This window comes from Erpetoichthys calabaricus, chromosome 9 (assembly GCF_900747795.2).
Source record: "Erpetoichthys calabaricus chromosome 9, fErpCal1.3, whole genome shotgun sequence".
NCBI classification, from domain to species: Eukaryota; Metazoa; Chordata; class Cladistia; order Polypteriformes; family Polypteridae; genus Erpetoichthys; species Erpetoichthys calabaricus.
This window is the reverse complement of record NC_041402.2, coordinates 1,631,551-1,645,663: the sequence shown is the minus strand read 5'-3', so window position 1 is coordinate 1,645,663 and position 14,113 is coordinate 1,631,551. Positions and strand designations below refer to the sequence as shown.

At 43.1% G+C, this 14,113-nt stretch overlaps 1 protein-coding gene across 1 annotated transcript in view; it reads left to right on the top strand.

Moving 5' to 3' along the window:
• The window catches only part of nup188 (nucleoporin 188), a 126,481-nt gene that overhangs the window by 551 nt on the left and 111,817 nt on the right, over positions 1-14,113 (top strand). The gene's annotated exons all lie outside the window — the stretch shown is intronic.

Here is a 14,113-nt window from a genome sequence, read left to right as displayed (position 1 = left end):
CGGAGCTTTGACGTTTTGAGCAAGTGTCATGATAGAGATACGAGGGGGCAAAACTCCTTCATTGTGCACACTTCACGTGTGACGACAGGGAATGAGATCGGGGCAAACCGCGGCGATCGTGTGTACAACGGAGGGGTCTGTGGTGAGCCTGGAGTAAGCAGGCTGTGACCGTGGATGGATCGACCCCCGAGTAGCAGAGGGGCAACTTGGGGAAGAAAAGCTGCTCATTTACAGCGGATTCAGAACATACTCCGACCCCTTCATTCCCTGTCGTGTTACTTGTATTGTACGTTTCAATGGAGAAATATGCAATTTTTGACTATCAGCTGACACTCAATAACTTACAATGGCAAACTGAAAACGTGTTATGAAGTGTTTGGAAATTCACTCACATAACTACTGTACACAGACCCTTAAACGATTACTTTGTAGAAGCCCCTTTGGCAGGAATTTCAGCTTTAAGTCTTGTGTTGGGTAAACCTCTACAAGCTTTGCATGCCTGGATTTGGGCAGTTTAACCCATTTATTCCTGGCAGATCCCCTGAAGCTCTGTTAGATTATGTGAGAAGCGTCTGTAAAATGCCATCTTCAGCTCTCTCTTCCATGGGGTTCAAGTCTGGGCTACTCAAGAGAGTGGTTCCAGTGCCACTCCAGCGCTTTCTTGGCCGAATGCTTTGGCACATTGAACTGTTTCCACCATCTGAGGTGGTTTGCAAACTGGAGCAGATGTTCTTCAAGGACCTCTCTGTATTTGCTTTCGTCCTTCTGACCAGTCTCCCTGTCCCTGCTGCTAAGAAGCACCCCCCCAGCACAATGCTGCAGCTACCAAACTTTAAATTACTGTTTGGCAGTTTTCAAGTGGGAGTTTACCAGTCTGCCATTAATGCCTGATTGGTAGAGTGCCACTAAGATAGTTCTTATGACGTGTTCTCCTTTTTCAGCAGGGATCTCTTTTCGAGTGATCATTGGACTCTTGGTTACCTCCTCGACTAAGGCACTTCATGCCGGGTAACTCAGTTTGGTCAGACAGCCAAACTTTCTCCATTTCACATTGAGGCCACTGTACTCTTGGGAACACTCAAAGCTTCAGAAATGGTTTGATTCCCTTGCCCTGGTCCATATCTCACCACAGTTTGAACACCAAGATCTACAGACCGTTCCTTAAGACTTTGTGACATAAGAAATGTGGCAAGCGAGGAGATTGTTTAGTCCATTTGTCGCTCATTTGTTTAGCTTCTAGCTAAGCTGTCCCGGTATCTCATCCAGATCCTTCTTAAAGGCTGTCAAGGTTTCTGCTTCAACTCTGTGATGTGTCAGTTTGTCTGATGAGAGGACACATAAAATAACCAAACTGGAAGCCCACTCTGACAGATCCACCAGAGTCCTCCTGCATTCATTTACATCCACCAGAGTCCTCCTGCATTCATTTACAGCCCAGCTGTGCGCAGGTGAATGTTCAAGTAAAGTTGCGTGGATTTTGGGGGAACAAAGAAAAACATTTTCTGATGGGACCGTTGTAAAGGAGTACACTTTTTAGAACAATCTGAATAAAATGTTTTCTTTTACTCAAAATGTTAATGCGATAGGCCTGCTTTTATTTTTTATTAGAGTTGTTTGTTTTATATGTTATGTTACAGATAACAATTTGTATTTTATACTGATTCAATGCCAACTACATTCATGGGGTTCACATGTTTGAAGTCCTTAATGAAAATTGAAAATAAATGTTGTTGAAATGCAGTGGTGAGGTTCAGCCCTTTTGATAGGTGAAAATTTTGTTGGTCCGACCTCTTTAAATTTTCACTTGGTACCCCTGCTCTGGTACCTCTGTATTTAACTACCTCGCCAGTCTGACGGGTAGCTTACTGCCCTAATATGATGATAAAGTTCTCTGACATGGAAGTGTAGTGAGTATCCCTACTCATTATTCCAGTTTGCAGTATCTTCTCTAATTTATGCAAAGAATGTAACGTAACCATCCAGCTAATGCGCTGTCTCAGTTTTTAACGAGATAGCAGCAATGGAGAGGAGTGAAGGTGTAGGTAGAGCAGTGTTTTCCAAACTTTTTTTTCTCTGGTAGCACTCCTTCTGTACCCCAAAAATTCCCAAGGCTCACCATGATTCTACCAACCAAAAAAAGCATTAAATCTCTTGGATCTGCTAAACTGTCCGAAGGGGCAGCAAAAAAAAAAAAAAACGGCTCAGAGATTGCCCTTCACAAGCGCAGCACTTAGTGAGCACTTTGGACACTTTTCCTAGCTGCTTCGTGCCTTTGCCCACTCATACAGGTGGTCTCTCTCTGCTGACCCAGGGCCAGATGCAACTTACATGTCCACTGGCCCATAGCTATGTGAGAGCTGCTGGCAAACACGCAACCAGGTAGATAGACCCGCGACATGTCTCCTGCTTACTAAAGTGCTCTCTAAGTGCTGTGTCTGCCAAGCAGCAGCTGCCACAGAGCTGCTCTTAACGTTGGCTTTGTCCTCCTCGTTCAGGCCTCTGTCAGGTCAGGACCCAGGGGCACTACCCTGTTATTTCTGCAGTGCACCAGTTGAAAGGCACTTGTGTGGAGTGTAATTAGCAAGTCATTGATGGGGATGAACAATTGAGGATCGTATTTGTGGAGTTTTAACTGAAGTTGGATTGTATGCCCATTAAAGAAATGCTTGTTCGTTCAATGAAATCGGTCTTCAGCACTGCATTGAAAGATAGATAGATAGATAGATAGATAGATACTTTATTAATCCCAAGGGGAAATTCACTAGGAGTGATCAGTAAATAAAAAATAGAAAAATAAAAGTAGAAAAGTACACATACAGTCACACACGGAGCTGCTGAAAAGGCTGCCACTCTCAGTGGCGCCGGAACTAACTAAAGTTAGTTAACGAAAGTCGGTGGTTCTTTCGACTGTTCGCTTTTTACTTTGACACGGTTGTGTCTTTTATTAATTCTCAGATTGGCATAGCATACATTGGCCTTGTTTTCTTATTGCCTTCTTTTCAACTTGTGTTTTTAGGAAGGCATTCAAAGTCAGGTTGTAATTGCTCAGGTAGGATTTTGTTCAGAAATCAATTTCTACGGCTCCTTGTTTAAGTTTAAACAATGCCATTATTTATTTTTTATTTCCTTTGTGTTGATTCTGCATTACTTCTGTAATTCTTTGTGTTTGTACTTCATGATTTATGTATTAATATTATAATTTACATGTGTTAATGTCGGATGCAATTAATTACACACGTTTATGCGATTAATTAGTTCACTTTTGTTTAATCGATTCCCAGCCCTATTATATATACTGTATGTACTCGTGTTTAAGTTCTCCCGCGGATAAGTCAGGGCTTAAATTTTATCGTATAATGTCCGGTATTTTATAATGTCGAATGAGGAAAACTCAACACTATTGGTCCAAGAGGTTATGATACGCTAACACCCGCCCACCTGAGAGAGTCACCATGGAGCACACGGCCTTTTTTTTGTGTATTGTGCCTACGTGACCACACGGTGATACCCGCACTATTCCGAAGGGACGTTTGCACTGATTTGTGTTTTTTGTATCTCACAACCTCATACAGCTTTATCGTAAGAGCATCCTTTATCTACAATGGAGCGTTCGATCAGAAGAAAATATAAAGCTGGTTTTAAATTAAAACTCCTTGAAGTGGCAAAAGAAATTGGTAACTGCGCTGCTGCAAGAAAATTCGATGTGTCTGAGAAACTGGTGTGAGATTGGAGGAGGCAAGAAGATGTCAAAAAATAAAATGAAATAAAGTAAAATTTAAGTGTCACAGTTTTGAGCGGGCGTATAAGTCGGGGTCTGATTTTATGATCAAGTTTTTGGGTTTTTAAGGCCCGACTTATATGCAAGTATATATGGTATTTTCTTCTTGTGTTTCTATAAAGGTTTAATTTCCCCATGGTGATAAACTACCAGAGACTGGGCGAGGAGTCTTGAGTGTCCTGATATAAACCAAGAGCCAGGCCTTTAATGACCTCTTGGGCACAGCCATCAGCTGTGTGTCTGTCTGAGTGTCGACCTCGTCATTGAGAGGTTTACTTACCTGGGCAGTGACATTCATGTCTCTGGTGACTCTTCCTGTGAAGTCAGTAGATGGATTGGGAGAGCATGGGGGGGTCATGAGGTCGCTGGAAAGGAGTGTGTGGTGCTCCCGATATCTGCAAAAGGACGAAGGTCCAAGTCCTCAGAGTCCTGGTGCTTCATGTCTTGGTTGTGAGACATGGACGCTATCCAGTGACCTGAGATGATGACTGGACTCCTTTGGTACTCTGTCTTGCTGGAAAATCCCAGGGTACCACTGGTTTGACTTTGTGTTGCTCATGGAGTCCCAAATGAGGCACATGACCTGCATTGTGAGGGAGCGTCAGTTATGGCACTATGGCCATTTGGCGCGTTTCCCTGAGGGTGATCCAGCTTTTAAGATCCTCATTGTTGGGGACCCGAGTGGCTGGACCAGGCCAAGGGGTCGCCCACATAACACCTGACTGCAGCAGATAGAAGGTCATTTCCGGAGGGTGGGACTGGACCGCGTGTCTGCCTGGGGGGTTGCCGACTGGGATCCCGAGCTGTTTCGTCGTGTAGTGGGTGCGGTGATGTGCTGTACCAGTGTATGCTCCCCAACTTGACTTGATAAACTGCAGGGTGAGTCAAAATGATGTTAACACTAATGATACTGCTATGTATTTACTTCTATACAATTTTTCTGGACAATTTATGTGCCACATGTGGTCCATGTGTTGAATGAACATAATGGCGAGCAGGTTGAGACATTTCTGTAAATCATCTTGCACATATGAAGTATGTTTTGTGAATAAATTGTTTCCGCCATTCAAATGTTAACATCATTTTGACTCCCCCTGTATATTTAATCTAAACCCCTCTCAAATCCAGCGTACACCAGAATGACTAAACAGAAAGAACACTTCTCTTTTGGCGCAGTGAGGCATTATAAAGGCATATTGCTGTTGGTATGGAGGACCCCTGTAGAGGTTTTTGAGACACTAATGCTGAATAATTTAAAATTAAATGTACAACGTAATAATGTGCAAAAAGTGAAGGGGTCTGCATACTTTCTGAATCTGCTGGTTTTCTGTAGTTGTCCTGTCCCAGTGGCTCTTGCTAGTGCAGAAGCGTCTTTTTATGTTTGGAGCACAGGCATATTAGGTGACTTGCTTATGGTCGTGTAGTTTATTTAAGGCAAGGGAGGAGAAACAGCTGAGTTTAATAAGCACTTTTGGCAAAGTTGCCCCAGTAGCAAATGCAGATGCCTTTTAAAAGCCGTCCATGTTTCTGCTTCGGTTATGTGACTCGGTAGTTTGTTCCATTTTCCTGATATCTCTACAAATGGATGAAGGTCCAAGTCTTTAGTGTCTGTGGTTCTTCATGTCTTTCTGTATAATAACATGGACGCTATCCAGTGACCTGAGACGCAGACTGGACTCCTTTGGTACTCTGTCTCTTCGGAGAATCCTTGGGTACCGCTGGTTTGACTTTGTGTTGCTCATGGAGTCCCAAATAAGGCACATTACCTGCATTGTGAGGGTGCATCAGTTACGGCACTACGGCTGTGTGGTGCGATTCCCCGAGGGTGATCCGGCTCACAGGACCCTCATTGCTGATTGGCTGGACCAGGCCAAGGGGACACTCTTGTAACACCTGGTAGGTAGAGGGTCATTTCCGGAGACGGGGACTGGACTGCATGTCTGCCTGGTTGTTTACCAACCGGGATCCTGAGCTGTTTCATCATGTTGATGGTGTGGCCACACGCTGTACCAGGGCAGGCTCCCCAACCTGACCTGGACCACAACACTTTGTGTGAAGGAGTGCTTCCTGACTTCAGCCGTAACCAACTTTAGCCACTAGGCCACAGTGCCTCTATCCATCCATCCATTATCCAACCCGCTATATCCTAACTACAGGGTCACAGGGGTCTGCTGGAGCCAATCCCAGCCAACACAGGGCACAAGGCAGGAAACAAACCCCCACCGCAGACAGTGCCTCTAATGGACCAAAACATGGCAAAAACTTGCTAGCACAAACTGCCTTCTCTAAATGAGCTGAACCCAATTCAGTCTGATTTTATCTCGAGTTCAGGAGATCACAATAATAAAGCAGCTTGAACTTCTTCAGGAAGGCCAAGTGCTTCTTCACTCACGTGAGAGTGAAATAGCAGAGTTTGGTACAAGTCATACTGTTTTTCACAAACGAAATGACTGCAATCTCATGAAAACGGTTCTAAGACGGCACATGCCACATCAGTAGGTGCCAGCTTGGCAACTTGTCACAAACACTTAGTAGTTTTAATTGTCGTAGGGACAGTGGCATTGTTACTTTATTACAGGGAACTCCAGTCTCTGTATGACATCCTGCCTGAAGAAGGGGCCTGAGTTGCCTCGAAAGCTTGCATATTGTAATCTTTTTAGTTAGCCAATAAAAGGCGTCATTTTGCTTGACTTCTCACTCCTCATAAAAGGAAGAAAACACAATGCAGACAGTAACAGTGGAGTAACCTGTTTGGAATGAATCGACTGTCTGTGTCTAGTATGTAAATGGGGATTTCCAGTGTGTTAATAATGTGTACGTTTACTTCTTCCTTATAAGATATTTTTGTAATTTTACTTGTAAAACGTCTGACCGAATTAACTTACTACTATGGAAGTAACACTGCACCTTTATAATCCTTTTAAACGCAGCTCTGTCAATCATAGCACGTAAAATAGTATGCTTCAAAAACACCCAACCCACTGCAATTGACTTGTTTAGTAATTTACTTGAAACTTAGTCAACAGAATACAAATCTGTACAAATAGAATCGTCATGTCCCCTATTTGTCTGAAGTTTTCTCCTTCATTTGATATTGAGCCAAACGGATAAATGACAAGGACACCATTTCACTTCCTGGATTGTGTCTTGTCTGGCTGTTCTCTGATCACATAACGATGGCTGAAACGATTTTCATGAAAGTTTGCATGCAGGTTGCTTTTGGTCCAACTTTATGTGGGCTGTATGGCATGTATGGTATTTTTAAATACACAATGGGTGGTCGGAAAATTGAGAGTCTACCTTATGAGAAGGATTTAGGAGCCATCGTGGACTCTGAGCTATCAACTGTCAGACAGTGTTCAGAAGCCATTAAGAAGGCTAACAGAATGTCAGGTTATATAGCACCTTGATGTGTGGAGTACAAGTCACAGGAGGTTCTGCTCAAGCTTTATAACACACTGGTGAGGCCTCATCTGGAGTCCTGGGTGCAGTTTGGGTCTCCAGGCTACAAAAAGGACATAACAGCACAGGAGAAGGTCCAGGGAAGAGTGACTAGGCTGATTATGGGGGGCTACAGGGGATGAGTTATGAGGGAAGATTTAAAGAGCTGAGCCTTTACAGTTTAAGGAAAAGAAGATTAAGAGGTGACCTGACTGAAGTGTTTAAAGTTATGAACTGAATTAGTGCAGTGGATCGAGACGGTTACATAAAATGAGTTCATCAAGAACACGGGGACACAGCTAGAAACTTGTGAAGGGGAAATGTCACACAAACATTAGGAAGTTTTTCTTTACACAAAGAACGATAGACACTTGGAATAAGCGACCAAGTAGTGTGGTAGACAGAAAGACTTTAGAGACTTTCAAAACTCAACGTTTATTTGGAAGAAATAAGTGGAGAGGACTGGTGAGCTTTGTTGGGCTGAATGGCCTGTTCTCATGTAGCGTGTTCTATCATTCTAATTTCAGAAATAGGTCCTAATAGGGTGTTCTGTCAACCCAAATACTGAACATTATTCCATATCAGCTAAGTCTACCTTTGTGAAGTTTTGTATGCATAATAAAGCTGAGGAAAATTATAATCCAGGCTACGTGCTATTTAAAAATGGAAAGGGTGGCTATAATGGGGGTGATTATAAATTGATGGTGACAGTTCATGCAGTGCAATATCTAAAGAGAAGACCTGTCACTGCATATGAAGCGGCCCTTCAGGCATCTGCATTGTGCCCTCCTTATGGCTCAGCAGTACTGGTCTGCATGAAGTGTTTGTTACTCTCACGTGTGCTGTATGAGCAGCGGGTGGAAGGAGATGATTCATTCCTGGTGCCAACCCTGTAAAGTACCAGGTGGTACTGTAGAGAAGGGAAGATTCAAGAAGAACACTGGGTGCAAATACGAGTTGTCTGACCGCAAACACAGGACATCCTGTGCTGGTGAATGTCATAAAATAAATACAGACTGCTCCAGACCAGAAACACACGTATAGGAAAATACATAATTGGAACCATTACAGACGATGTAAGTCATAAACCAATATAGTGTGGGTTGGGGTTCAGTACAATACAGTAATCTAACACAAGCTTCAGCGACTCATTTAGTTAAAAAGCCATCCAGTTTATTAATGACGGATTAAAACATTTATTTATGAAGCCAAAGTAAGCCAGAAAATGCACAAAGTGTGTGTTGTGCCAAATGGGAAGTCATTTGAGTCACAGCATTTATGGAAGTCTGTCTTATAGAAAATGAACAAATGCTGAACTCATGAGAGCAGAGAAAGTGGCAGGGAGGCAGTGGACATGATGACTAAAGGGTCCAAATTCAAGAAATACGCAGCCATGTCAAAACCGTACAACAGTAGGCCAATTTTGTACAAGAGATTCTTTGTTGTAATGTTTATATTGTCTGTCCAATAAGGTGGTGAGTGCTTCTTTATTCATGGTATGATCTCATATTAGAATAAATAAACTGTGTGATGCCTTCCAACCTCTCCTGATGTGTCCTGGTCTACCGCAAGTGCTGTTATTGTGGAGTGGAAGCGTCGAGGTGCAGCAATAGCTCAGCCATGCAAAGTCGCAAAGGGGGGCCACTGAGCGCTGAAGCCTGTATAAATGGCCTCCCCTCTGTATCGTCACGCACAACAGAGTTCCAAACTGCCTCTAGAAGCAACATCAGCACATGAACTGTGTGCTGGGAGCGTCTTGCATATAAGCCTAAGATCACTATGGGCAGTGACAAGCATAGGCTGGAGTGCAGTAAGTCAGGGTGCCATGCGGCTCTGGAGCAGTGAGGAATCGCACATCATTATCTGGCAGTCTGATGGATGAATGGGGGTTTGGCAGATGTTGGGAGAACGCCAGCTTCTGAACTGCATAGTGTCTACCAACCGTAAAGTTTGGAGAGATGGATAATGGCAGGGTGTAGGCTAGGACCCTTGGTTACAGTGAAGGGTCCTGTTATTGCAGCAGCATACAAAGACATTGTAGACAATTGTGTGGCAAATGTTTGTTGAAGGCTTTTTTCTGTCCCAGCATGACTGTGCTGCTGTGCCCAAAGCCAGGTCCATGAAGACATACAGTGGGTATAAAAAAGAATCCCCCCCTTCGAAATATTCCCATTTTTTTGCTTTACAGCCTTAAATAAAAACACACACACTAATATTTCTTCCCAGCTTTACTTACTCAATGCCACCTCTAACATCCAAGTGAAAGAAATCACAGCTACAGTTCAGAAGAATGATAAAAAATCAAACACAAGACCGACTGAGATTAATAAAGGATCACCCCCCCCCATGTCAGTGTCACTTTGGTGACCCCCTTTTGCTTTAATGACAGCCTTGAGTCTCTTGAGCTACTTCTCTATCAGCTTTGCACACCTAGATTGACTAATATTTGCCCCCCACTCTTCTTTACAGTTTAACTGTTCAAGTTCAGTCACATTGGATGGTGAGTGTTGGTGGTCTACTATCTTCAGATCTTTCCACAGATTTAGGTCTGGACTCTGACCAGCCACACCAGGACATTCACTTTCTTCTCCTTCAGCCACCGTGTGCTCCATTTTGCTGTGTGCTTCGGGTTGTTGTCGTGCTGAAAAGTGAACATTCTGCCCATCTTCAGCTTTCTGCCAGAGGGTAGCAGGTTTTCCTTAATAATTTGATGGTATTTTGCCCCATCCATTTTTCCTTCTACCCTAACGAGAGCCCCAGGCCCCCCACAACAGGATGCTGCCCCCTCCATATTTTACTGTAGGTATGGTGTGTCGTGGATGGTGAGCTGCATTGGTGTACCATTTGGTATCGAGGCCAAATAGTTTCGATTTTGGTCTCATCTGACCATAAGACCTTTTTCCACTTGGCATCAGAATCTTCAAGGTGCATTCTGGGAAAGCTCAAACGAGCCTTAATGTGGCCTTTCTTGAGAAGTGCGACCCTCCTGAACAAGCCACAATTGTGGAGCGCTTGTCAAATTGTCACATGCACACCATTAATGACCACTCTTTGCCATCAAATACTGTAACTCCTTCAAAGTGGCCATTGGCCTCTTGGTAGCATCCTTGCTCTTCCATCCAGTTTGGAGGGTCCTAGTTGTACCAAACACTTCTTTAGGATGGACTTTACTGAGCTCCTTGGGATTGATAAAGCCTTTGAGATGTTTTTGTCTCCATCTCCTGCCTTATGTCTGTCCACAACTCTGTCCCTGAGATCTTTTGAAAGTGTCTTGCCACCCATAGTCAGTTGTGTGCTGCCAGTGGCACTGCCAAGCAAGGGAATGAATGGACCAGGAACAGCTTCACTAATCACACTCATTACAACTGAGCACAGCCAGTAACCGCAATGGGAATGGGGGGCACTGACACCTGACTGAGTTTGGGGGGGGGGGGGGGGGGTTCCTTTATTAATCTCAGGATTTCTTGTTTTTGATTTTTTTTTATAATTCTTCTGAACTGTAGCTGTGATATCGTTCACTTGGATGTTAGAGGTCGCATTGAGTAAGTAAAGCTGGAAAAATATTAGTTTGTGTGTTAAGGCAGTAAAGCAAAAAAAAATGGGAATATTTCAAAGGGGGGGGGATTCTTTTCTATACCCACTGTAGGTCAACCCGAGAGGCCCGCACAGAGCTCTGACCGCAACACTTTTGGGATGAACTGGAATGCTGGTGGCAAGCAGGTCCTCTCATCCAATGTCCTGACCTTACAAATGCTCTTCTGGCTGAATGGACACAAAGTCCCGCAGAGACACCCCAGGCTGTTGTAGAAAGAAGAGTGGCTACTGTTAAAGCCACAAAGGGGACAACACAATTAATGCCCGTGGTTTTAGAATGAGGTGCCCAACAAGCTCCTTTAGGTGTGATGATCCGGCATCCATAAACATTTGGCCATGTAGTGCACTCTGAAATAGACGCTCCTGCATGCCAGTAAAGTACACATAACACATATCAGGATGTAAGAAGCCAGAAAAGAATGCAGAGAGACGTTGACTGCCGTAGCAGTAATTCACTAGCATATCAAAGTGTAGATTCAGTCTTCAGGGTTTATAAATAAAAATGACTGTAAAATACTAAAACAACTTGAAAAGCACGCATGGTGTCCTGGATGCTTATAGTTGGAAAGATGTGGCTGTCTAGAAACCAAGAGAGAAAACTTGGAAGAGCGCAAACTCTTTTTGGTTTTAGAAGTGGTGTTTTAAAAAATTTGCAGAAATTTAAAGAGCAAACAGCATACCACTCTGTGCACCACCAGCCTGCCCACCAAAGTGCCTGTAATCAGAAAAGGCAGCCTGCGCCATCAGAGCTTAAAATGTTTAAAGGAGCAGGTGTCTCACTGACACTGATGACTGTTCTGTTCTTGTGCCCACTTCTAATCTTAGTGTGCCCATACCACACACTGCACTAAAATGTGCTTTCTGTCTACTTTGAATGCTTGCTGCTTATGCCCGTGTTATAAAAGGTGCCCATGAGGGACCACTTGTTGTATTGTAAATTCACATCGTGCACGTCATTGGAGTGCCCAGAATGAGGAGGGGTTCCATCGTGTTAGCGTTTGTTAAAATGCTCGATTCAGATGTGTAGATTAGATTAGATAATCTTTATTAATCCCACAGGGAAATTCAGATGCATACAGCAGCAGAAGCATAAAAACAAGAAGACGGACTCACAGGACAAATAAGGCAGCCAGTCAGTTAATCAATAGAGAGGGGCTGGGAGCGTGTGCTGAGTTGACAGCGTGTTGCTGCACCCACCACATGACAGACCACCCGGATTGGGACCCAATGCAGCGGGTGACACCTCGGCACCACAGTGGCTGGAGTGCCAGTCCTGTTACATAAAAATGAACTTGACAAGCACATCTGGTTGAAGCATTGAATTGCCTGATAGTAGTGGGCAGAAAAGACAACCCAGAGGTGCTTCTTAGCACACCATGGTAGAATGAGCCTGTGGTTAATAGTGCTACGAGAGAGCGCCTCTGGGAGGGGATTTTTCATGGTGGCATCCAATGTTGCCACTGCCCTCTTTTCCACAACAGTAAATGTGTTTTATGGGATCGATTTGCAGTTTGATAAAGAAGCTTTATTGAAATCGTAGTGCTTTGTAATGGAGCTTTGTAATTCAGATCAGCTAAATGCTTAAATGGTGTTTATTCACATCCTTGTTCTAAGTATGCAATAATATATTTTTAGGCTCCACACCATTCAGATGTTTATAGATACATTTGCACTTTATTTGTCCCCTGGGGGAAATTTTGGCTTTTTACAGACGCTAAATAAGAAAAATGAATATATTATGACAAACAGCAAACTCGCTCTCAAATACACACCAGAATGACTACTGGCTTATGAAGAACTAAGATGAGCACTGAGGCCCCATAAAGACGTATTGGCACATTTCTTCTGCTGAGTATCCCTCGGCTGAGAGTCCTCTGTAGTGTTGTGCCATAGCAGTCAGTGTGTAGTGTGTCAAATCAAGTGATGTCGTGTACTGTGCACAGCGCAGGCAGACGGTGTGAGTGCTGTGACCTCAAATCAGTATTGCAGTAATTGAACACGTTTAAATTGGTAATGATAACTTTAATGGTCATTTTTTCAAAAATGCCACCCCCCCTTTTTTTTTTTGTTTTTGAAATGGTGATTAGTTGCCGTGTCTCTGAGATATCTAAGCGTAATAGATAAACATTAGAAAGTGCCAGAAGAAGGGGCCTGCGTTGCCTCGAAAGCTCACATATTGTAATCTTTTTAGTTAGCCAATCAAAGGTGCCATTTTGCTTGACTTCACTACATTCATAATGGCTAACACGGTACAACACCCTAGTACTACAAACATAGTAGATCGTCCTTCAGTATATCATATAATGTGCTATGATGTAAATATGCAAGATTTGTAAATCCACACACACAGCATCTAAGTAATTTTAGGACAACAAAATTCAAATTCAGACGGAAGAACACTTATTCCAGTGCTGCTCTGCACTACAGGAGACCTGATCAGTAGAAATGGATGATGACAGAAACCTTTTATTTTTCCCCCAGCATCTTCTTTCTGAAGCTTGAGTTTAGTTGTTGTGCTCTTTAACACGGTGTGAGCTATTATGGCAGTTCAGTTCTCACACTAAAGCAAACTCCCTGTAAACCGAGAGCACCAAGGCAGGCCGACTTTACCAGAGAGAGAAGATCGGAATGTGAGCCTTTACATTAAAGAAAGTGGAGCAGTAAATGGAGATAAAGGAATTGGGGAGTCATCCAGTGCGGTTAGTCAGAGCAGACGGCAAGAACAGCTTCTTTAATGAATTGAGACCTTTTTATTTTGTCCTGTAGTGAAAATGGATGTTGCTGTCCCAGTTTGGACGGTGAGCAAGCTTGTCTCAAGGACTGCAGCTCACATTTTCAGTTAGTAAAAGAGGAGCTAAAGAAGAATTTGAAATTGCTGCTTGGTGAACAAAGGCTTATAGCCGAACAGCACAAGTGTCTGCTTGACTTACAAACTTGTTAAGCTTGTCGGCCTTCTTGAGAAACAGCTTAAGAATGCTTTATAGATCTGCAGCTTTTATATAAACGGTTGGACTGCTTAGAATTTATTTGTGTGTCACATGGCATATGTTCTGGTCAGAAAGAAGCACTGAATAAAGAAAATGGTCGTCCATATTTGTAATTACACCTCAAGAATTAAAAATGTCAAGATGGTACACTGAACAAGGAAACAAAACTGTATGAATATTTAACTGCAAAAAAACTGTACTGCAACTAATGATTAAAAAATGATGAAAGAAGTGCATATATATATATGTAATAATATATAATATATAATATAACATACAGTCAAAGTAAAAAGTATGTGAACCCCTAGGAATT